This window comes from Mya arenaria, chromosome 12 (genome assembly GCF_026914265.1).
Source record: "Mya arenaria isolate MELC-2E11 chromosome 12, ASM2691426v1".
NCBI classification, from domain to species: Eukaryota; Metazoa; Mollusca; class Bivalvia; order Myida; family Myidae; genus Mya; species Mya arenaria.
In genome coordinates this window covers 65,478,909-65,497,434 of record NC_069133.1, presented here as the reverse complement: position 1 = coordinate 65,497,434, position 18,526 = coordinate 65,478,909, and the positions used below count along the sequence as shown (strand labels likewise).

The window sequence follows — 18,526 nt, the reverse complement described above, 5'->3', positions numbered from 1 at the left end:
GCATATTGTCACCGCTACTGCATACAGCCTACAGCATATTGTCACCGCTACTGTATACAGCCTACAGCATATTGTCACCGCTACTGCATACAGCCTACAGCATATTGTCACCGCTACTGTATACAGCCTACAGCATATTGTCACCGCTACTGCATACAGCCTACAGCCTACAGCATATTGTCACCGCTACTTCATACAGCCTACAGCATATTGTCACTGCTACTGCATACAGCCTACAGCATACTGTCACCGCTACTGTATACAGCCTACAGCATATTGTCACCGCTACTGCATACAGCCTACAGCATATTGTCACCGCTACTGTATACAGCCTACAGCATATTGTCACCGCTACTGCATACAGCCTACATCATATTGTCACCGCTACTGCATACAGCCTACAGCATAATGTCACCGCTACTGCATACAGCCTACAGCATATTGTCACCGCTACTGTATACAGCCTACAGCATATTGTCACCGCTACTGTATACAGCCTACAGCATAATGTCACCGCTACTGCATACAGCCTACAGCATAATGTCACCGCTACTGCATACAGCCTACAGCATATTGTCACCGCTACTGCATACAGCCTACAGCATAATGTCACCGCTACTGTATACAGCCTACAACATAATGTCACCGCTACTGCATACAGCCTACAGCATAATGTCACCGCTACTGTATACAGCCTACAGCATATTGTCACCGCTACTGTATACAGCCTACAGCATATTGTCACCGCTACTGTATACAGACTACAGCATAATGTCACCGCTACTGTATACAGCCTACAGCATAATGTCACCGCTACTGTATACAGCCTACAGCATAATGTCACCGCTACTGTATACAACCTACAGCATATTGTCACCGATACTGTATACAGCCTACAACAAAATGTCAACGCAACTGTATACAGCCTACAGCATAATGTCACCGCTACTGCATACAGCCTACAGCATAATGTCACCGCTACTGCATACAGCCTACAGCATAATGTCACCGCTACTGCATACAGCCTACAGCATAATGTCACCGCTACTGTATACAGCCTACAACATAATGTCACCGCTACTGCATACAACCTACAGCATAATGTCACCGCTACTGTATACAACCTACAGCATATTGTCACCGCTACTGTATACAGCCTACAACATAATGTCACCGCTACTGTATACAGCCTACAGCATAATGTCACCGCTACTGTATATAGCCTTATACAGCATACAACATAATGTCACCGCTACTGTATACAGCCTACAGCATAATGTCACCGCTACTGTATACAGCCTACAGCATAATGTCACCGCTACTGCATACAGCCTACAGCATATTGTCACCGCTACTGCATACAACCTACAGCATATTGTCACCGCTACTGTATACAGCCTACAGCATATTGTCACCGCTACTGCATACAGCCTACAGCATAATGTCACCGCTACTGTATACAGCCTACAGCATAATGTCACCGCTACTGTATACAGCCTACAGCATAATGTCACCGCTACTGTATACAGCCTACAGCATAATGTCACCGCTACTGTATACAGCCTACAGCATAATGTCACCGCTACTGCATACAGCCTACAGCATAATGTCACCGCTACTGCATACAGCCTACAGCATAATGTCACCGCTACTGTATACAGCCTACAGCATAATGTCACCGCTACTGTATACAGCCTACAGCATATTGTCACCGCTACTGTATACAGCCTACAGCATATTGTCACCGCTACTGTATACAGCCTACAGCATATTGTCACCGCTACTGCATACAGCCTACAGCATATTGTCACCGCTACTGCATACAGCCTACAGCATATTGTCACCGCTACTGCATACAGCCTACAGCATATTGTCACCGCTACTGCATACAGCCTACAGCATATTGTCACCGCTACTGTATACAGCCTACAGCATATTGTCACCGCTACTGCATACAGCCTACAGCATATTGTCACCGCTACTGTATACAGCCTACAGCATATTGTCACCGCTACTGTATACAGCCTACAGCATATTGTCACCGCTACTGTATACAGCCTACAGCATAATGTCACCGCTACTGTATACAGCCTACAACATAATGTCACCGCTACTGTATACAGCCTACAGCATAATGTCACCGCTACTGTATACAGCCTACAACATATTGTCACCGCTACTGTATACAGCCTACAGCATATTGTCACCGCTACTGCATACAGCCTACAGCATATTGTCACCGCTACTGTATACAGGCTATAACATATTGTCACCGCTACTGCATACAACCTACAGCATATTGTCACCGCTACTGCATACAGGCTATAACATATTGTCACCGCTACTGCATACAACCTACAGCATATTGTCACCGCTACTGTATACAGCCTACAGCATATTGTCACCGCTACTGCATACAGCCTACAGCATATTGTCACCGCTACTGTATACAGCCTACAACATATTGTCACCGCTACTGCATACAACCTACAGCATATTGTCACCGCTACTGCATACAGCTTACAGCATAATGCCACCACTACTGCATACAGCCTACAGCAGAATGTCATCGCTACTGCATACAGCCTACAACAGAATGTCACCGCTACTGCATACAGCCTACATCAGAATGTCACCGCTACTGCATACAGCCTACAGCAGAATGTCATCGCTACTGCATACAGCCTACAACAGAATGTCACCGCTACTGCATACAGCCTACATCAGAATGTCACCGCTACCGCATACAGTCTACAGCATAATGTCACCGCTACTGTATACAGCCTACAGCATAATGTCACCACTACTGAATACAGCCAGCCTACAGAATAATGTCACCGCTATTGCATACACCCTACAGAATAATGTCACCGCTACTGCACACAGCCAACATCATACTGTCACCGCTACTGTATACAGCCTACAGCATAATGTCACCGCTACCGCATACAGCCTACAGCATAATGTCACCGCTACTGCATACAGCCAGCCTACATCATAATGTCACCGTTATTGCATACAGCCTACAGAATAATGTCACCGCTACTGCATACAGCCAACATCATACTGTCACCGCTACTGTATACAGCCTACAGCATAATGTCACCGCTACTGCATACAGCCTACAACATAATGTCACAGCTACTGCATACTGCCTACAACATAATGTCACATCTACGGCATACAGCCTACAGCATATTGTCACCGCTACTGTATACAGCCTACAGCATAATGGCACCGTTACTGTATACAGCCTACAGCATATTGTCACCGCTACTGTATACAGCCTACAGCATATTGTCACCGCTACTGCATACTGCCTACAACATAATGTCACCGCTACTGTATACAGCCTACAGCATATTGTCACCGCTACTGCATACTGCCTACAGCATATTGTCACCGCTACTGCATACTGCCTACAACATAATGTCACAGCTACGGCATACAGCCTACATAATAATGTCACAGCTACTGTATACAGCCTACAGCATATTGTCACCGCTACTGTATACAGCCTACAGCATATTGTCACCGCTACTGTATACAGCCTATAGCATATTGTCACCGCTACTGCATACTGCCTACAACATAATGTCACAGCTACGGCATACAGCCTACATAATAATGTCACAGCTACTGCATACATCCTACAGCATAATGTCACCGCTACTGCATACAGCCTACATAATAATGTCACAGCTACTGCATAGAGCCTACATAATAATGTCACCGCTGCTGCATACAGCCTACAGCATACTGTCACCGCTACTGTATACAGCCTACAGCATAATGTCACCGCTACTGCATACTGCCTACAACATAATGTCACAGCTACGGCATACAGCCTACATAATAATGTCACAGCTACTGCATACATCCTACAGCATAATGTCACCGCTACTGCATACAGCCTACATAATAATGTCACAGCTACTGCATAGAGCCTACATAATAATGTCACCGCTGCTGCATACTTTCACAACTACTGCTTACTTTCACCACAACTGCATACGGTCGGTACAATTGCTCACTAGCGATTAATATTTGAACCACCTGAATATCTTGTTTTTAATCCTTTTTGTGTATGGAATAATCAAAACTTTTAAAGCCCACCAAGTGTTATACTTAGTGCAAAGCATATCGGGCATGTAGCACAGAGATGTATAATTGTATAGTATTGGCACAGAAGAGATGCAATCAGCGTCGGGTCCTTGGGCATTCGGACTTGAGCATTTCGCCAAACTGACCCCCCCCCCCTCCTTCACTTATTTTGTCAATTTGGGAATCAATTACTGTACAGTACGTATTTTACTTCATTTGTCGACCGTATGAGTGCACGTATCGATTGTTGAATGTAGAAGTATATATATACAGGCAAGCTTTATGTAATTTTAAACAGGTAATCTTTATAGTAATGACCCGTCCCCCGCACCCTTTTCACCACGTTTGCCGTTTGCGCGATAGAACGCACGTATCTCCAGCTACGCCCCTAAAAGCAGCTTGAACATAGTCACATAAATGTCGCTTTCTTAAATAAGTTGGTCACATCAGTGTAAACTTATGTTCTGCGTGTTGGCAGACCTTGAGATATACGAACCATCGTCGAATTATACGTATCGTATACATTACTTTCTCACAACAACGATATTGTGAACAAGGCACTTTTTGGTGAATATTATTTTTTTATGGATAAGTAACTCTGTCGCTAGGCAATTTAAAATCAGGCTTTTACTTTTATTCCTTTAAATTAACGGTCATCCCAGTAAAGTACTTTACTATGCAACATACCTAGGCAATTAAATGATCTAGATTTAAGATTTTGAAACGAAAAGTACCATTAACTTTCATGTTTCTGTGCGTTTCCATTTGTTTTGTACAAACATCAATCTGCGACGATTTACTATTGCCCGACACTCATTTAATGAACGAACGCCTGGGCGTTTGAACTTTCGCGCCAAACTATCATGTGATTACAAGACGGGCGGAGATAGTGGGTCAAATAAGTGCTTACATGGAATAAGTTCGTTTTGGTCTCAGCCAGTGCGCTCGCTCCATTTATTATAGATTAAGAAACTTTGTCAAACGATACTACAAGTTCTATGAGAGGAAGAAAGTTTCTTAGATTTGGTCAATTTTGTATGCTAAAGTTTTTTTGCGAAACAATATTTACTTCCGTTTTTGGCGAGTCCGCTTGCGGTGAACGAAACATGGTTGTCACAATGGTGGTTCCGTGTATCTGCGGGTGCGCGTGCGTGAGTGCGTGCGTGGGTGCATGCTTGCGTGCGTCACTTCGTCCGTCTGATCGGACTTAATTTGTCCGGGCTGTTTGTACCATGAAACATTTAAAAAAATGCAATAAAGGTTTAACAAGATGAGGCAGCGCCTCAAGAACAATACCTAGGTCTGTACCTCAAAGATTAAGGTCACACTTTAAGGTTTAATGTCAAAAGAAGTATTGTTGATAGGACTGGTCTTAACTGAACCTTAGTAGGGCTGTATCCTTACCATGCAAAAAAAAAATCTTGCAAAGGAGTTCCACCATGCTGCTGCGTATTTTCGCAGGTTCCATGTATTGTTAACCTCCATGTAATTCTGTATTGTAATTGCATGGACAAGCATTATGACTGTGTGAAAGGCTCATCAAACGGGCTCGTGTTGTCGCCATTTGGCGTCTTCGGGGGGTTTCCCCACAACACATGACCACACTTTTGCGCAACAGCTGCAACGTTCTTTCACATTTCTTTATGTAATAGCTTTATTGAAGTTCATTTAATCACGAGTGTAGTTCGTCACTGTTTTATATCACGTAGTCCAGAATGATGGCGTTGTGATTTGTTCGCACGTTTGCAAACGGTTTCGCCCATACTGTTACACAAAGTTGAACATATATACAAACCCTACTTTCAGTTTCGTTTTCCGCCAAATTATCTGTTTCAGTTTCAGTTCGTTTCTGGCAGGTTTGACGTATCCGGGGATCCCAAAATTTAATACACACAAAACAAAACGAATGTCGGTGTTGCGTTATTTATTTTTAAATATATACAGGCATATAATGTATTTGGTCTGTCATTTAAGGGTATATAATGTGATAAAATGAATAATATAGCAATTCGAAACTGCCACCAATCTGATTACAGTATACCATTTCTTTTCTTTTAATACAGCATGCACACGGCCACAGTTACCTGCCCTCGTCCGTGTGTTCATATTATAGACACTGTTCGTGAGAAGTGGATGTATAAATACATAGGATTTTGACAGTTAATCGCGAACTTTTTAGAACTGAAAGGAGTTATCATAACCTTTTGTGCATTTATCAGCACATGTCCATAGTTTTGATTCATAACAAATAAGTATATGCTCTAATAAATATCTAATAAAGAAAAGCAGGTTAAACTCTTCCAGCTGGCAGCGGCGGCTATTTCACTTATATACCAACATGAATACAGTTTCCGAGTACAGGCCTGGTCAAACAAGGGTACCGCGGTCTTGTCGCGCGCGCTGTATTCGCTTGCGCACATTGTTTCCGTGTTTGGGCAGAAACCCCGTTCTCATTTCGCATTTTCGTTAAAACGCATATTTTGTGTATGCAAGGTTAGAGTGGTGCTTCCGGTTTGTACGTAACCGCTGCATTCAATATGTGTGTATAAGTAGCCATGACTCATGTAAGTATGTCGTAACAACAAAGCGCAAAATTCACATCATTTTAAAAACATGTGTCAATACAAACACTTGCTTCGTAACGTAACGTATCCACGCAAAAACTAATGTCTTCCTGACGTTGCCAAGTCTGCGACGTCAGTTGAAATTTAACATCGCGTCACAACGTCATGACGGCAGCGCTTCTACGTCATTGCGCTCAAGAGACGTTCACTCTTAGACGCAACGTCATAAATACGAATAACAACGTTGTTCAGCGATAGTGGTCCTATATGTAACGCATTTTCACAAAAGTTTGCATTTTTGTGTGAAATAATTGCAGTGTGTACACGTAACTGCACGAAAACGTGCATTAAAACGTATTTTAATACATATAATATTTAAACAAAAAGTAAAAGTCTACAGCACCCGGTATTCCCAGGCGGTCACCCATCCAAGTACTAACCGGGCTCGACGTTGCTTAACTTCGGTGATCGGACGAGAACCGGTGTTTTCAACGTGATATGGCCGTAGACATCAGTACCTGTAAAACGAAGCATTATATAGGTGTTGCTTAAGCAGACGGTGTTCTATTTTTAGTTTTCACATTTAATTATATATCATAGCAACATTTCAATTATATAGTAGTAATAATAATAATAATGGCGATGTTGGTAATGATATAAAACGTGAACATTATTAAAAATAATAGGTAATAGAACAAGTATTCCGTATTTATAAGTACAACCAGCATAACCATATACCAGGCTTGTACGCGTAACACTTTTAATACACTATCGTTCGTGTGCGCTCGCACACGTGTTTACCGTTTAGAATGACGAGCGGCCACGCTGTCAGACGAGACCCCTTCTTATTATGTTTTTATTTTTTAGTTTTGTTTTATTATGATCGGGAGTTAGCGCGAACGCAATCTCCCACACAAATAAATTGCGCACCCGAGTTACCCACATTTGGGGTAATCGCAGGCGCCAGCCCAACCGAAGTGCAATGGAAGAGCCTCTTCCTGGGGGAACCGCCATTTTTTTCTTTTTCATAAAACTTTATTCACATAAAATAACATGTGGGTGGGGTGTAAAGCGCCCCGCCCAACTTGCCTCGAGAAAGCACCTTAACATTGATATAAATAACAAAAGTAACATAATGCAATAGTTTTGAAGTTTGGAAAAGTCACTGTTATATTCACTTAATCGATCACTTTTATATCGTTTCACTATTAGTCACTTGAAAGTCACTTTCACTTGTTGAACTATTTTTAAAAGTCAATATCTATATATTTAAACTGTTTTAGATAAACTCAGCGTCGAGGGGAGAAGCAAATAACACATAATACAGACAATTATATACATTATAAACTGGTGGTGCTGAGGCAAGTATGTTAGTAGTATACCAAGGTGAAAAAATTCAAACATTTGAAAAACAGGATAATTTTGAATTGTCATTTAAAAAGATATCTGGCAGAAGATGGTGATGACGACCCGAGCAGTTCCGCACCGAGGCTCATAGTGCGGACCTCCCCAAGTCCCCTCCCTCACCCCCGACCAATGAAATGAAATGTAAAAAAGAAGACTTTACGAAAAAGCAATAATTTTAGAAAAATGCCTTGGTATAAAGAAAAGGTTAGAGATACCCTGACGAAACCTTAAATGAGTGAAATGAGATAATGGTCCCAAAACTGGGTTACATATATACATATGAAGGGTGAGTGAAATGAGGAAAGTATGCATGAAATGATATGAATCCCTGACTGGGTTACATATATACACATGAATGAGATGCATGAAATGAGAGAGCGAGACAGAGTATCTATGAAAAAAGACATATAATACAAACAATACATAAAATGCAAATAATATGGCTATCTTCTGCCCCCAGGGAAATGACCGTCAGTCCAAGCTATGCCCTTCCTGCGCAGCCATCAACCTGAAAGCAGAAGAAAAACACAAACAGCAAAGACACTGAAAGCATTGCATACACAAGATATTATTTAATATGAAACTTTGGATTTAAAATGGTAAAGTACTTGATTTGACTGTGTTCTATTAGACAGAATTCAGACCAATACAATTTAAATTTATCAATATGTAGCCTTTTATAATCAATTAAAATTCTATATTTTATTCTATTAAAAAACCTATAAACGAGATCACTTGAGGCTAAAGTTTTCTTCTCTTTTTTAACATCATTCCTACTACACCAAATAATATGTCTAGACTCTGACAAAATAATAAGAAGGACATATTTAACATTGTGATTACATTCAATGTCAAAGAAATGAAACCATTTTTTACTAAATGAATAATTGCCATTTGTAAGTAGATTGAATAAATATAAACATGCTTTGTTCAAAGGTAGAACAAAGCTACATTCTATAAATAAATGGTCAATAGTCTCAACTCTATCACAAAAAGTGCATTTATTTGGTAAAGAACGATCAAATCTTGATAAGTAATAGTTAACGTATGTGACGTCATGAACAAGTTTAAAACAAGTATTTCTACATATCGGGTCTACTGCTCTTGAAAAAATATTGCTGAAAGCGTTTTTAAAATTAATATATGGATTATCTTTTACACACTTTGGTTCAATATTCCTTGTAACAAAAGTCGCATATAATTGCTTTGCATTTAATAGGTTAGGCACAAAGGAAGAAATTTCTTCAAATTCTTTTAAATATTTCAGACATTTAATATAAAAGGGAGGAACAAAATCACTATGCGGAATTAAATTAGAAGCAAATAAGGGGTTATATGTACGCATTTGTATCCCAATCCAATATGTTGTAAAATACTTCCAAGGAATATCATCATTATTTAAATATCTACATATATGCGACAAAAAGAAAGCTTTAATTTTCAAAGAAATACAAGGTATATTTAAACCCCCTTGACTGAAAGGTAAGTATAACGACTTCCTACAAACTGGTTCAAAAGTACTACTCCATATGTATCTAAAACATGATTTTTGGAAATTATTCAAGTAATAATGATGCATGTCCTGGGCAAATATATAAAACAATATTTTAGAAACAACATAGCTATTTAAAATATGACTTTTACCTTTAAACGACATTGCTCGTGACGACCATAAATTCAAAGTATTTCTAAAATTATTGAATAGTTTACCCCATATATCATCATTAGTTAAATCATAACCAAATTTATAACCTAATAATTTACAGTTTTCAACCCACGAAATACCAAAAGGATGATCGTCTCGAGTTTTCCACTTTCCTAAAAACATACCCGATGACTTATTAAAATTGATTTTTGAACCAGACAATCTTTGAAAATTATGAACATGTTTAAAAAACAAATTAATGGATTGATTGTCAGTTAGAACTGTAGTATTGTCGTCTGCATATAAAGACATTTTAACGTGAAATTTACCACCCGGAGCTATGACACCATTTATATTTTTATCATCTTGTACTTTTTTGGCTAATGGTTCTAAACATAAAACATACAATAACGGAGATAAAGAACAACCCTGGCGAACAGAACGCTCTAATTGAAACGGATTTGAAATATGTCCATTAACAATAACTGATGTGGACACATCATTATATAAAACTTTAATCCATTTAATAAATTTATCATCAAAACCAAAACTCTGTAAAACAGAGAACATATATGGCCACGACACTTTGTCAAAAGCCTTTTCCTGGTCTAAGTTTATAAAGCAAGCAGTAATATCTTTCTGTTCAATATAGTCTAATAGATTCCTAATTAAATGTATATTATCAAATATAGATCTACCTTTAATAGAACATGTTTGACTTATACCAATAATACTTGGTAAAACATTGGTCAGTCTGTTAGTAATTATTTTAGATAACAACTTTCTATCTACGTTTAATAAAGAAATAGGTCTATAATTTTTCATAACAGACGGATTATTTTTATCTTTACATAATAAAGTAATGTAAGATAATTTCTGAGAATTAGACATAGTTCCAAGGTCATAGCATATATTGAATAATTTCTCTAAAATTGGACCAAAAATATTAAAAAATGTCAAATAAAACAAGGACGTTAACCCATCACTACCAGGGGTTTTATCGTGATTCATTTGTTTTAAGGCAGTTTCAATATCAGTAACAGTAATATTTTGAATTAAATCATCATTGTCATCATTAGAAACTCTGGGTAAATCTTGTAGAAAAATGTCATTTAATGAACTATCAATATATTCAGCTGCATACAAAGTTTTATAAAAATTCCTAAAAGAATCTAATATTCCAAGAGATGTATTTTTCTCTCTGTTATTATCGACTATCTTGTATATAATTTTGTCTTTATTTTTAGAAAATTCCACATCATGATAAAAGCTTGAAATATTCTCATTATGATTAATCATATTGACTTTACTACGAATCAGAGCACCAGTATGTTTGACTTTATATAATTCACTTATTTTAGATTTGATAAATATTCTCTCATTAATAGACGCTGAACTTTGATACTCTTTAATTAAATTTCTTAACTCTTTGTGATATTCAATATTCTTACATTTACTATAATCAATGCAAAATTCCTTAATCAATAACTTCATCTTGTCCCACCACTCAAGGGTAATTTCATCAGTTCTACTAATAATTTTCCAATAGAACTTAAAACCTAATTGAAAATCTTCATCTGATAATATGGAATTATTTAATTTCCAATACGACTTTCCTATACTTATATCATTATTTAAAGGAAGTTTAAAGTAGACAAAATCATGATCCGAAAGAGGACATGGCATATAACCAGTATCTATAATTTCGCCTTTGAATTTTAAAGAAAAATAAATTCTATCTAACCTACACCCAATACCATTTTTACACCAAGATATCTTAACCGTATTCGGATGTTTATTCCTGTAAACATCAAATAAACCATAATTTTTAATAACTGAAGAAAATATTTTTGAACCAAGACTACCTTTATCAACATTACCTCCAATTTTATCTAGCCTAGTATCAAAAATAAAATTAAAGTCTCCTAAAATAATTAAATTCCTTGATGTAACAAAAAACTGTTTAATATTTGTAAAGTACTCATTACGTTCCCCAGGAACATTTGGTGCATATATATTACATAATCTAACTTTAAAGTCACAAATATCTAAATCTAAATATAAAAACCGACCATCAAAATCCGTTTGAAAACTTTCAATATTAATTTTATCATTTATAATTATGACACATGTTCCAGCTGACTGTCCGAAACCATAACTCCATATATATCTGTATTTATTTGAAATGTGTATTTCAATATCTTTAACGAAAAAGAAATTATTAATATGCGTTTCTTGCAAGCAAAGTATATCTACATTATTAGCAGAAATAAAATCCTTTATAAAGGATTGCTTGGGTTTAGACCGAAGTCCATTAATATTTAAACTAAATATATTTAAAGCCATTTTAAATAAACACTGTGTACATAAATCATTTTAAACCGTATTGTACCTGTCAATCTTGAGATTAAGTTTAAACTAATCAAACCAAAAGCAGACGAAATAGTTTGTTTCTGATTTAAGTTTATAACTAGCAGACGAACACTCAATTTAAACCTTGTAACGTACAGATATATGTAGGCAATAACGCTAAATTTACAATATTCTGAGATAAAGTAGTTTAATACGAAAGAAGTAAAGGTGTAAACTATTAGCAGACGAAAATCCAATACTAGTAGTATGGACGGCAGACGATACATCGTAAACTCTGTACATTGTCCGTGTAGACAGAAATAAACAGACAGTATTAAATGACATATATTGGAAAAAGAACGCCTATATATATGACCATGGTGTGTCAACGATAAACCTTGCTCAACTAAAGAGAAGCAAAATATATACATGTACACAGTGAATTTTAGACCCGGCAACGCCGTAAATAGAAATCGTGAGGCAAAGGCACTGTCCATAATACATTTCAGGTAAATCTCCGCAAAAACAAGGTTTTAAATCGTTAGACATAATCGTAAAGGAAAAAAGAGGAAAAAGGATTAATTATGAAAAGGACTCTGCATAGACAGAAGCTCGTCCATGACCGTGTCCTGGGCCGTGGACTCCTCGGGTGTCAGAGGATCCTCAACGAGGATCGCACTGAGACCTCTGGAGTCCCCAGACCCGGCCACAGACGCGCCCCTGGCCTTCCGCCTCCGACGGTCGACGACATCCCAACCAGGGTCCGTCTCCTCGGAAGCGGAACGCTTCTCCCCTCTGGCCTCAGACGAAAACTCCATCTCACCCTCATTATCCCCTTCTGTTTCTTCTACCTCTGCAGCTATCCCAGTTTCCTCCGTGACTTCCACCTCCCTGGTCTGCTCCACCCCTCCTGTCTGCACATCCTGCACCTTCTCTTCCACGACCTCGGCCCCGACCTCGTTCACAACAGCCTCAGGATCAGGCGTTGCCTCACCTGAAACAACTGCCCCAGCATTAGTGACAATGCCGGGGCAGGTGCTCCTCACGTGGCCAATGCGCTGGCAGCGCAGACACAGAGGAGCACGTCCCCGCATTGTCACCAATGCTCGAGTTCCACATTCAAAATTCAAGATGTGGGGAATTTGCCCCTTTTCTATTTCATTCACTGAAATTTTGACAATCCTTATTCCTGTTTTAACGGAATTTTCCCCGAACTTGATCGCGTCATCAGAAATACCCAGGACCTTTCCATAACGTTCAAAAATGCTATGAAGTACATTTGCACATGTGTGCACTGGCAACCAGTGCACACGACACTCAACGATTTGATTATGATAATCAACCACACTGAAATTTTTCCCTCTATATGAAAAATCAGTATTTCCTATAAATCGCTCCACCACATCTCGGCTGCGTAAAGACACTTCGAAAAATCGTGATCCCGGAGGTCCCCTGGAAATGGTGTCCACTTCTCCTGCGTCTACATTATACTTTCCCATCATCATGACTAAGTCAGCCATAGAAACATTTCTATTGTTCATACATGAAATTTTCACGGATCTATTTTCTATGTCCGCACTAACTGCCTTTCCCACTAATGCGGGAAAGTATGCAGCAATACTAGTCATGTTTATTTAACACTCCACTGAAATACACTTTAAGTAAAGCTCCACGAGGAAAACGAAATTACTGCATGCAGATCACGGTATCCCCTGTGCCAGGTAAGTATGCTGGGCAGCGGCGGCTATTTCACTTATATACCAACATGAATACAGTTTCCGAGTACAGGCCTGGTCAAACAAGGGTACCGCGGTCTTGTCGCGCGCGCTGTATTCGCTTGCGCACATTGTTTCCGTGTTTGGGCAGAAACCCCGTTCTCATTTCGCATTTTCGTTAAAACGCATATTTTGTGTATGCAAGGTTAGAGTGGTGCTTCCGGTTTGTACGTAACCGCTGCATTCAATATGTGTGTATAAGTAGCCATGACTCATGTAAGTATGTCGTAACAACAAAGCGCAAAATTCACATCATTTTAAAAACATGTGTCAATACAAACACTTGCTTCGTAACGTAACGCATCCACGCAAAAACTAATGTCTTCCTGACGTTGCCAAGTCTGCGACGTCAGTTGAAATTTAACATCGCGTCACAACGTCATGACGGCAGCGCTTCTACGTCATTGCGCTCAAGAGACGTTCACTCTTAGACGCAACGTCATAAATACGAATAACAACGTTGTTCAGCGATAGTGGTCCTATATGTAACGCATTTTCACAAAAGTTTGCATTTTTGTGTGAAATAATTGCAGTGTGTACACGTAACTGCACGAAAACGTGCATTAAAACGTATTTTAATACATATAATATTTAAACAAAAAGTAAAAGTCTACAGCACCCGGTATTCCCAGGCGGTCACCCATCCAAGTACTAACCGGGCTCGACGTTGCTTAACTTCGGTGATCGGACGAGAACCGGTGTTTTCAACGTGATATGGCCGTAGACATCAGTACCTGTAAAACGAAGCATTATATAGGTGTTGCTTAAGCAGACGGTGTTCTATTTTTAGTTTTCACATTTAATTATATATCATAGCAACATTTCAATTATATAGTAGTAATAATAATAATAATGGCGATGTTGGTAATGATATAAAACGTGAACATTATTAAAAATAATAGGTAATAGAACAAGTATTCCGTATTTATAAGTACAACCAGCATAACCATATACCAGGCTTGTACGCGTAACACTTTTAATACACTATCGTTCGTGTGCGCTCGCACACGTGTTTACCGTTTAGAATGACGAGCGGCCACGCTGTCAGACGAGACCCCTTCTTATTATGTTTTTATTTTTTAGTTTTGTTTTATTATGATCGGGAGTTAGCGCGAACGCAATCTCCCACACAAATAAATTGCGCACCCGAGTTACCCACATTTGGGGTAATCGCAGGCGCCAGCCCAACCGAAGTGCAATGGAAGAGCCTCTTCCTGGGGGAACCGCCATTTTTTTCTTTTTCATAAAACTTTATTCACATAAAATAACATGTGGGTGGGGTGTAAAGCGCCCCGCCCAACTTGCCTCGAGAAAGCACCTTAACATTGATATAAATAACAAAAGTAACATAATGCAATAGTTTTGAAGTTTGGAAAAGTCACTGTTATATTCACTTAATCGATCACTTTTATATCGTTTCACTATTAGTCACTTGAAAGTCACTTTCACTTGTTGAACTATTTTTAAAAGTCAATATCTATATATTTAAACTGTTTTAGATAAACTCAGCGTCGAGGGGAGAAGCAAATAACACATAATACAGACAATTATATACATTATAAACTGGTGGTGCTGAGGCAAGTATGTTAGTAGTATACCAAGGTGAAAAAATTCAAACATTTGAAAAACAGGATAATTTTGAATTGTCATTTAAAAAGATATCTGGCAGAAGATGGTGATGACGACCCGAGCAGTTCCGCACCGAGGCTCATAGTGCGGACCTCCCCAAGTCCCCTCCCTCACCCCCGACCAATGAAATGAAATGTAAAAAAGAAGACTTTACGAAAAAGCAATAATTTTAGAAAAATGCCTTGGTATAAAGAAAAGGTTAGAGATACCCTGACGAAACCTTAAATGAGTGAAATGAGATAATGGTCCCAAAACTGGGTTACATATATACATATGAAGGGTGAGTGAAATGAGGAAAGTATGCATGAAATGATATGAATCCCTGACTGGGTTACATATATACACATGAATGAGATGCATGAAATGAGAGAGCGAGACAGAGTATCTATGAAAAAAGACATATAATACAAACAATACATAAAATGCAAATAATATGGCTATCTTCTGCCCCCAGGGAAATGACCGTCAGTCCAAGCTATGCCCTTCCTGCGCAGCCATCAACCTGAAAGCAGAAGAAAAACACAAACAGCAAAGACACTGAAAGCATTGCATACACAAGATATTATTTAATATGAAACTTTGGATTTAAAATGGTAAAGTACTTGATTTGACTGTGTTCTATTAGACAGAATTCAGACCAATACAATTTAAATTTATCAATATGTAGCCTTTTATAATCAATTAAAATTCTATATTTTATTCTATTAAAAAACCTATAAACGAGATCACTTGAGGCTAAAGTTTTCTTCTCTTTTTTAACATCATTCCTACTACACCAAATAATATGTCTAGACTCTGACAAAATAATAAGAAGGACATATTTAACATTGTGATTACATTCAATGTCAAAGAAATGAAACCATTTTTTACTAAATGAATAATTGCCATTTGTAAGTAGATTGAATAAATATAAACATGCTTTGTTCAAAGGTAGAACAAAGCTACATTCTATAAATAAATGGTCAATAGTCTCAACTCTATCACAAAAAGTGCATTTATTTGGTAAAGAACGATCAAATCTTGATAAGTAATAGTTAACGTATGTGACGTCATGAACAAGTTTAAAACAAGTATTTCTACATATCGGGTCTACTGCTCTTGAAAAAATATTGCTGAAAGCGTTTTTAAAATTAATATATGGATTATCTTTTACACACTTTGGTTCAATATTCCTTGTAACAAAAGTCGCATATAATTGCTTTGCATTTAATAGGTTAGGCACAAAGGAAGAAATTTCTTCAAATTCTTTTAAATATTTCAGACATTTAATATAAAAGGGAGGAACAAAATCACTATGCGGAATTAAATTAGAAGCAAATAAGGGGTTATATGTACGCATTTGTATCCCAATCCAATATGTTGTAAAATACTTCCAAGGAATATCATCATTATTTAAATATCTACATATATGCGACAAAAAGAAAGCTTTAATTTTCAAAGAAATACAAGGTATATTTAAACCCCCTTGACTGAAAGGTAAGTATAACGACTTCCTACAAACTGGTTCAAAAGTACTACTCCATATGTATCTAAAACATGATTTTTGGAAATTATTCAAGTAATAATGATGCATGTCCTGGGCAAATATATAAAACAATATTTTAGAAACAACATAGCTATTTAAAATATGACTTTTACCTTTAAACGACATTGCTCGTGACGACCATAAATTCAAAGTATTTCTAAAATTATTGAATAGTTTACCCCATATATCATCATTAGTTAAATCATAACCAAATTTATAACCTAATAATTTACAGTTTTCAACCCACGAAATACCAAAAGGATGATCGTCTCGAGTTTTCCACTTTCCTAAAAACATACCCGATGACTTATTAAAATTGATTTTTGAACCAGACAATCTTTGAAAATTATGAACATGTTTAAAAAACAAATTAATGGATTGATTGTCAGTTAGAACTGTAGTATTGTCGTCTGCATATAAAGACATTTTAACGTGAAATTTACCACCCGGAGCTATGACACCATTTATATTTTTATCATCTTGTACTTTTTTGGCTAATGGTTCTAAACATAAAACATACAATAACGGAGATAAAGAACAACCCTGGCGAACAGAACGCTCTAATTGAAACGGATTTGAAATATGTCCATTAACAATAACTGATGTGGACACATCATTATATAAAACTTTAATCCATTTAATAAATTTATCATCAAAACCAAAACTCTGTAAAACAGAGAACATATATGGCCACGACACTTTGTCAAAAGCCTTTTCCTGGTCTAAGTTTATAAAGCAAGCAGTAATATCTTTCTGTTCAATATAGTCTAATAGATTCCTAATTAAATGTATATTATCAAATATAGATCTACCTTTAATAGAACATGTTTGACTTATACCAATAATACTTGGTAAAACATTGGTCAGTCTGTTAGTAATTATTTTAGATAACAACTTTCTATCTACGTTTAATAAAGAAATAGGTCTATAATTTTTCATAACAGACGGATTATTTTTATCTTTACATAATAAAGTAATGTAAGATAATTTCTGAGAATTAGACATAGTTCCAAGGTCATAGCATATATTGAATAATTTCTCTAAAATTGGACCAAAAATATTAAAAAATGTCAAATAAAACAAGGACGTTAACCCATCACTACCAGGGGTTTTATCGTGATTCATTTGTTTTAAGGCAGTTTCAATATCAGTAACAGTAATATTTTGAATTAAATCATCATTGTCATCATTAGAAACTCTGGGTAAATCTTGTAGAAAAATGTCATTTAATGAACTATCAATATATTCAGCTGCATACAAAGTTTTATAAAAATTCCTAAAAGAATCTAATATTCCAAGAGATGTATTTTTCTCTCTGTTATTATCGACTATCTTGTATATAATTTTGTCTTTATTTTTAGAAAATTCCACATCATGATAAAAGCTTGAAATATTCTCATTATGATTAATCATATTGACTTTACTACGAATCAGAGCACCAGTATGTTTGACTTTATATAATTCACTTATTTTAGATTTGATAAATATTCTCTCATTAATAGACGCTGAACTTTGATACTCTTTA

The 18,526-nt window shown here is 37.2% G+C and overlaps 2 non-coding genes and 2 pseudogenes across 2 annotated transcripts; all 4 read right to left on the bottom strand.

The window, feature by feature from the left end:
- Positions 1-7,059: 7,059 nt before the first annotated feature.
- On the bottom strand, positions 7,060-7,178 carry LOC128212566 (5S ribosomal RNA). Its single transcript, XR_008257486.1, has one exon. It is a non-coding gene; the product is annotated as a 5S ribosomal RNA (ribosomal RNA).
- Positions 7,179-7,552: 374 nt separating this feature from the next.
- Positions 7,553-7,690, bottom strand: LOC128212657 (U1 spliceosomal RNA; annotated as a pseudogene).
- Positions 7,691-14,454: 6,764 nt separating this feature from the next.
- Positions 14,455-14,573, bottom strand: LOC128212565 (5S ribosomal RNA). The gene has a single exon (XR_008257485.1). It is a non-coding gene; the product is annotated as a 5S ribosomal RNA (ribosomal RNA).
- Positions 14,574-14,947: 374 nt separating this feature from the next.
- On the bottom strand, positions 14,948-15,085 carry LOC128212656 (U1 spliceosomal RNA; annotated as a pseudogene).
- Between the last annotated feature and the right edge of the window lie 3,441 nt (positions 15,086-18,526).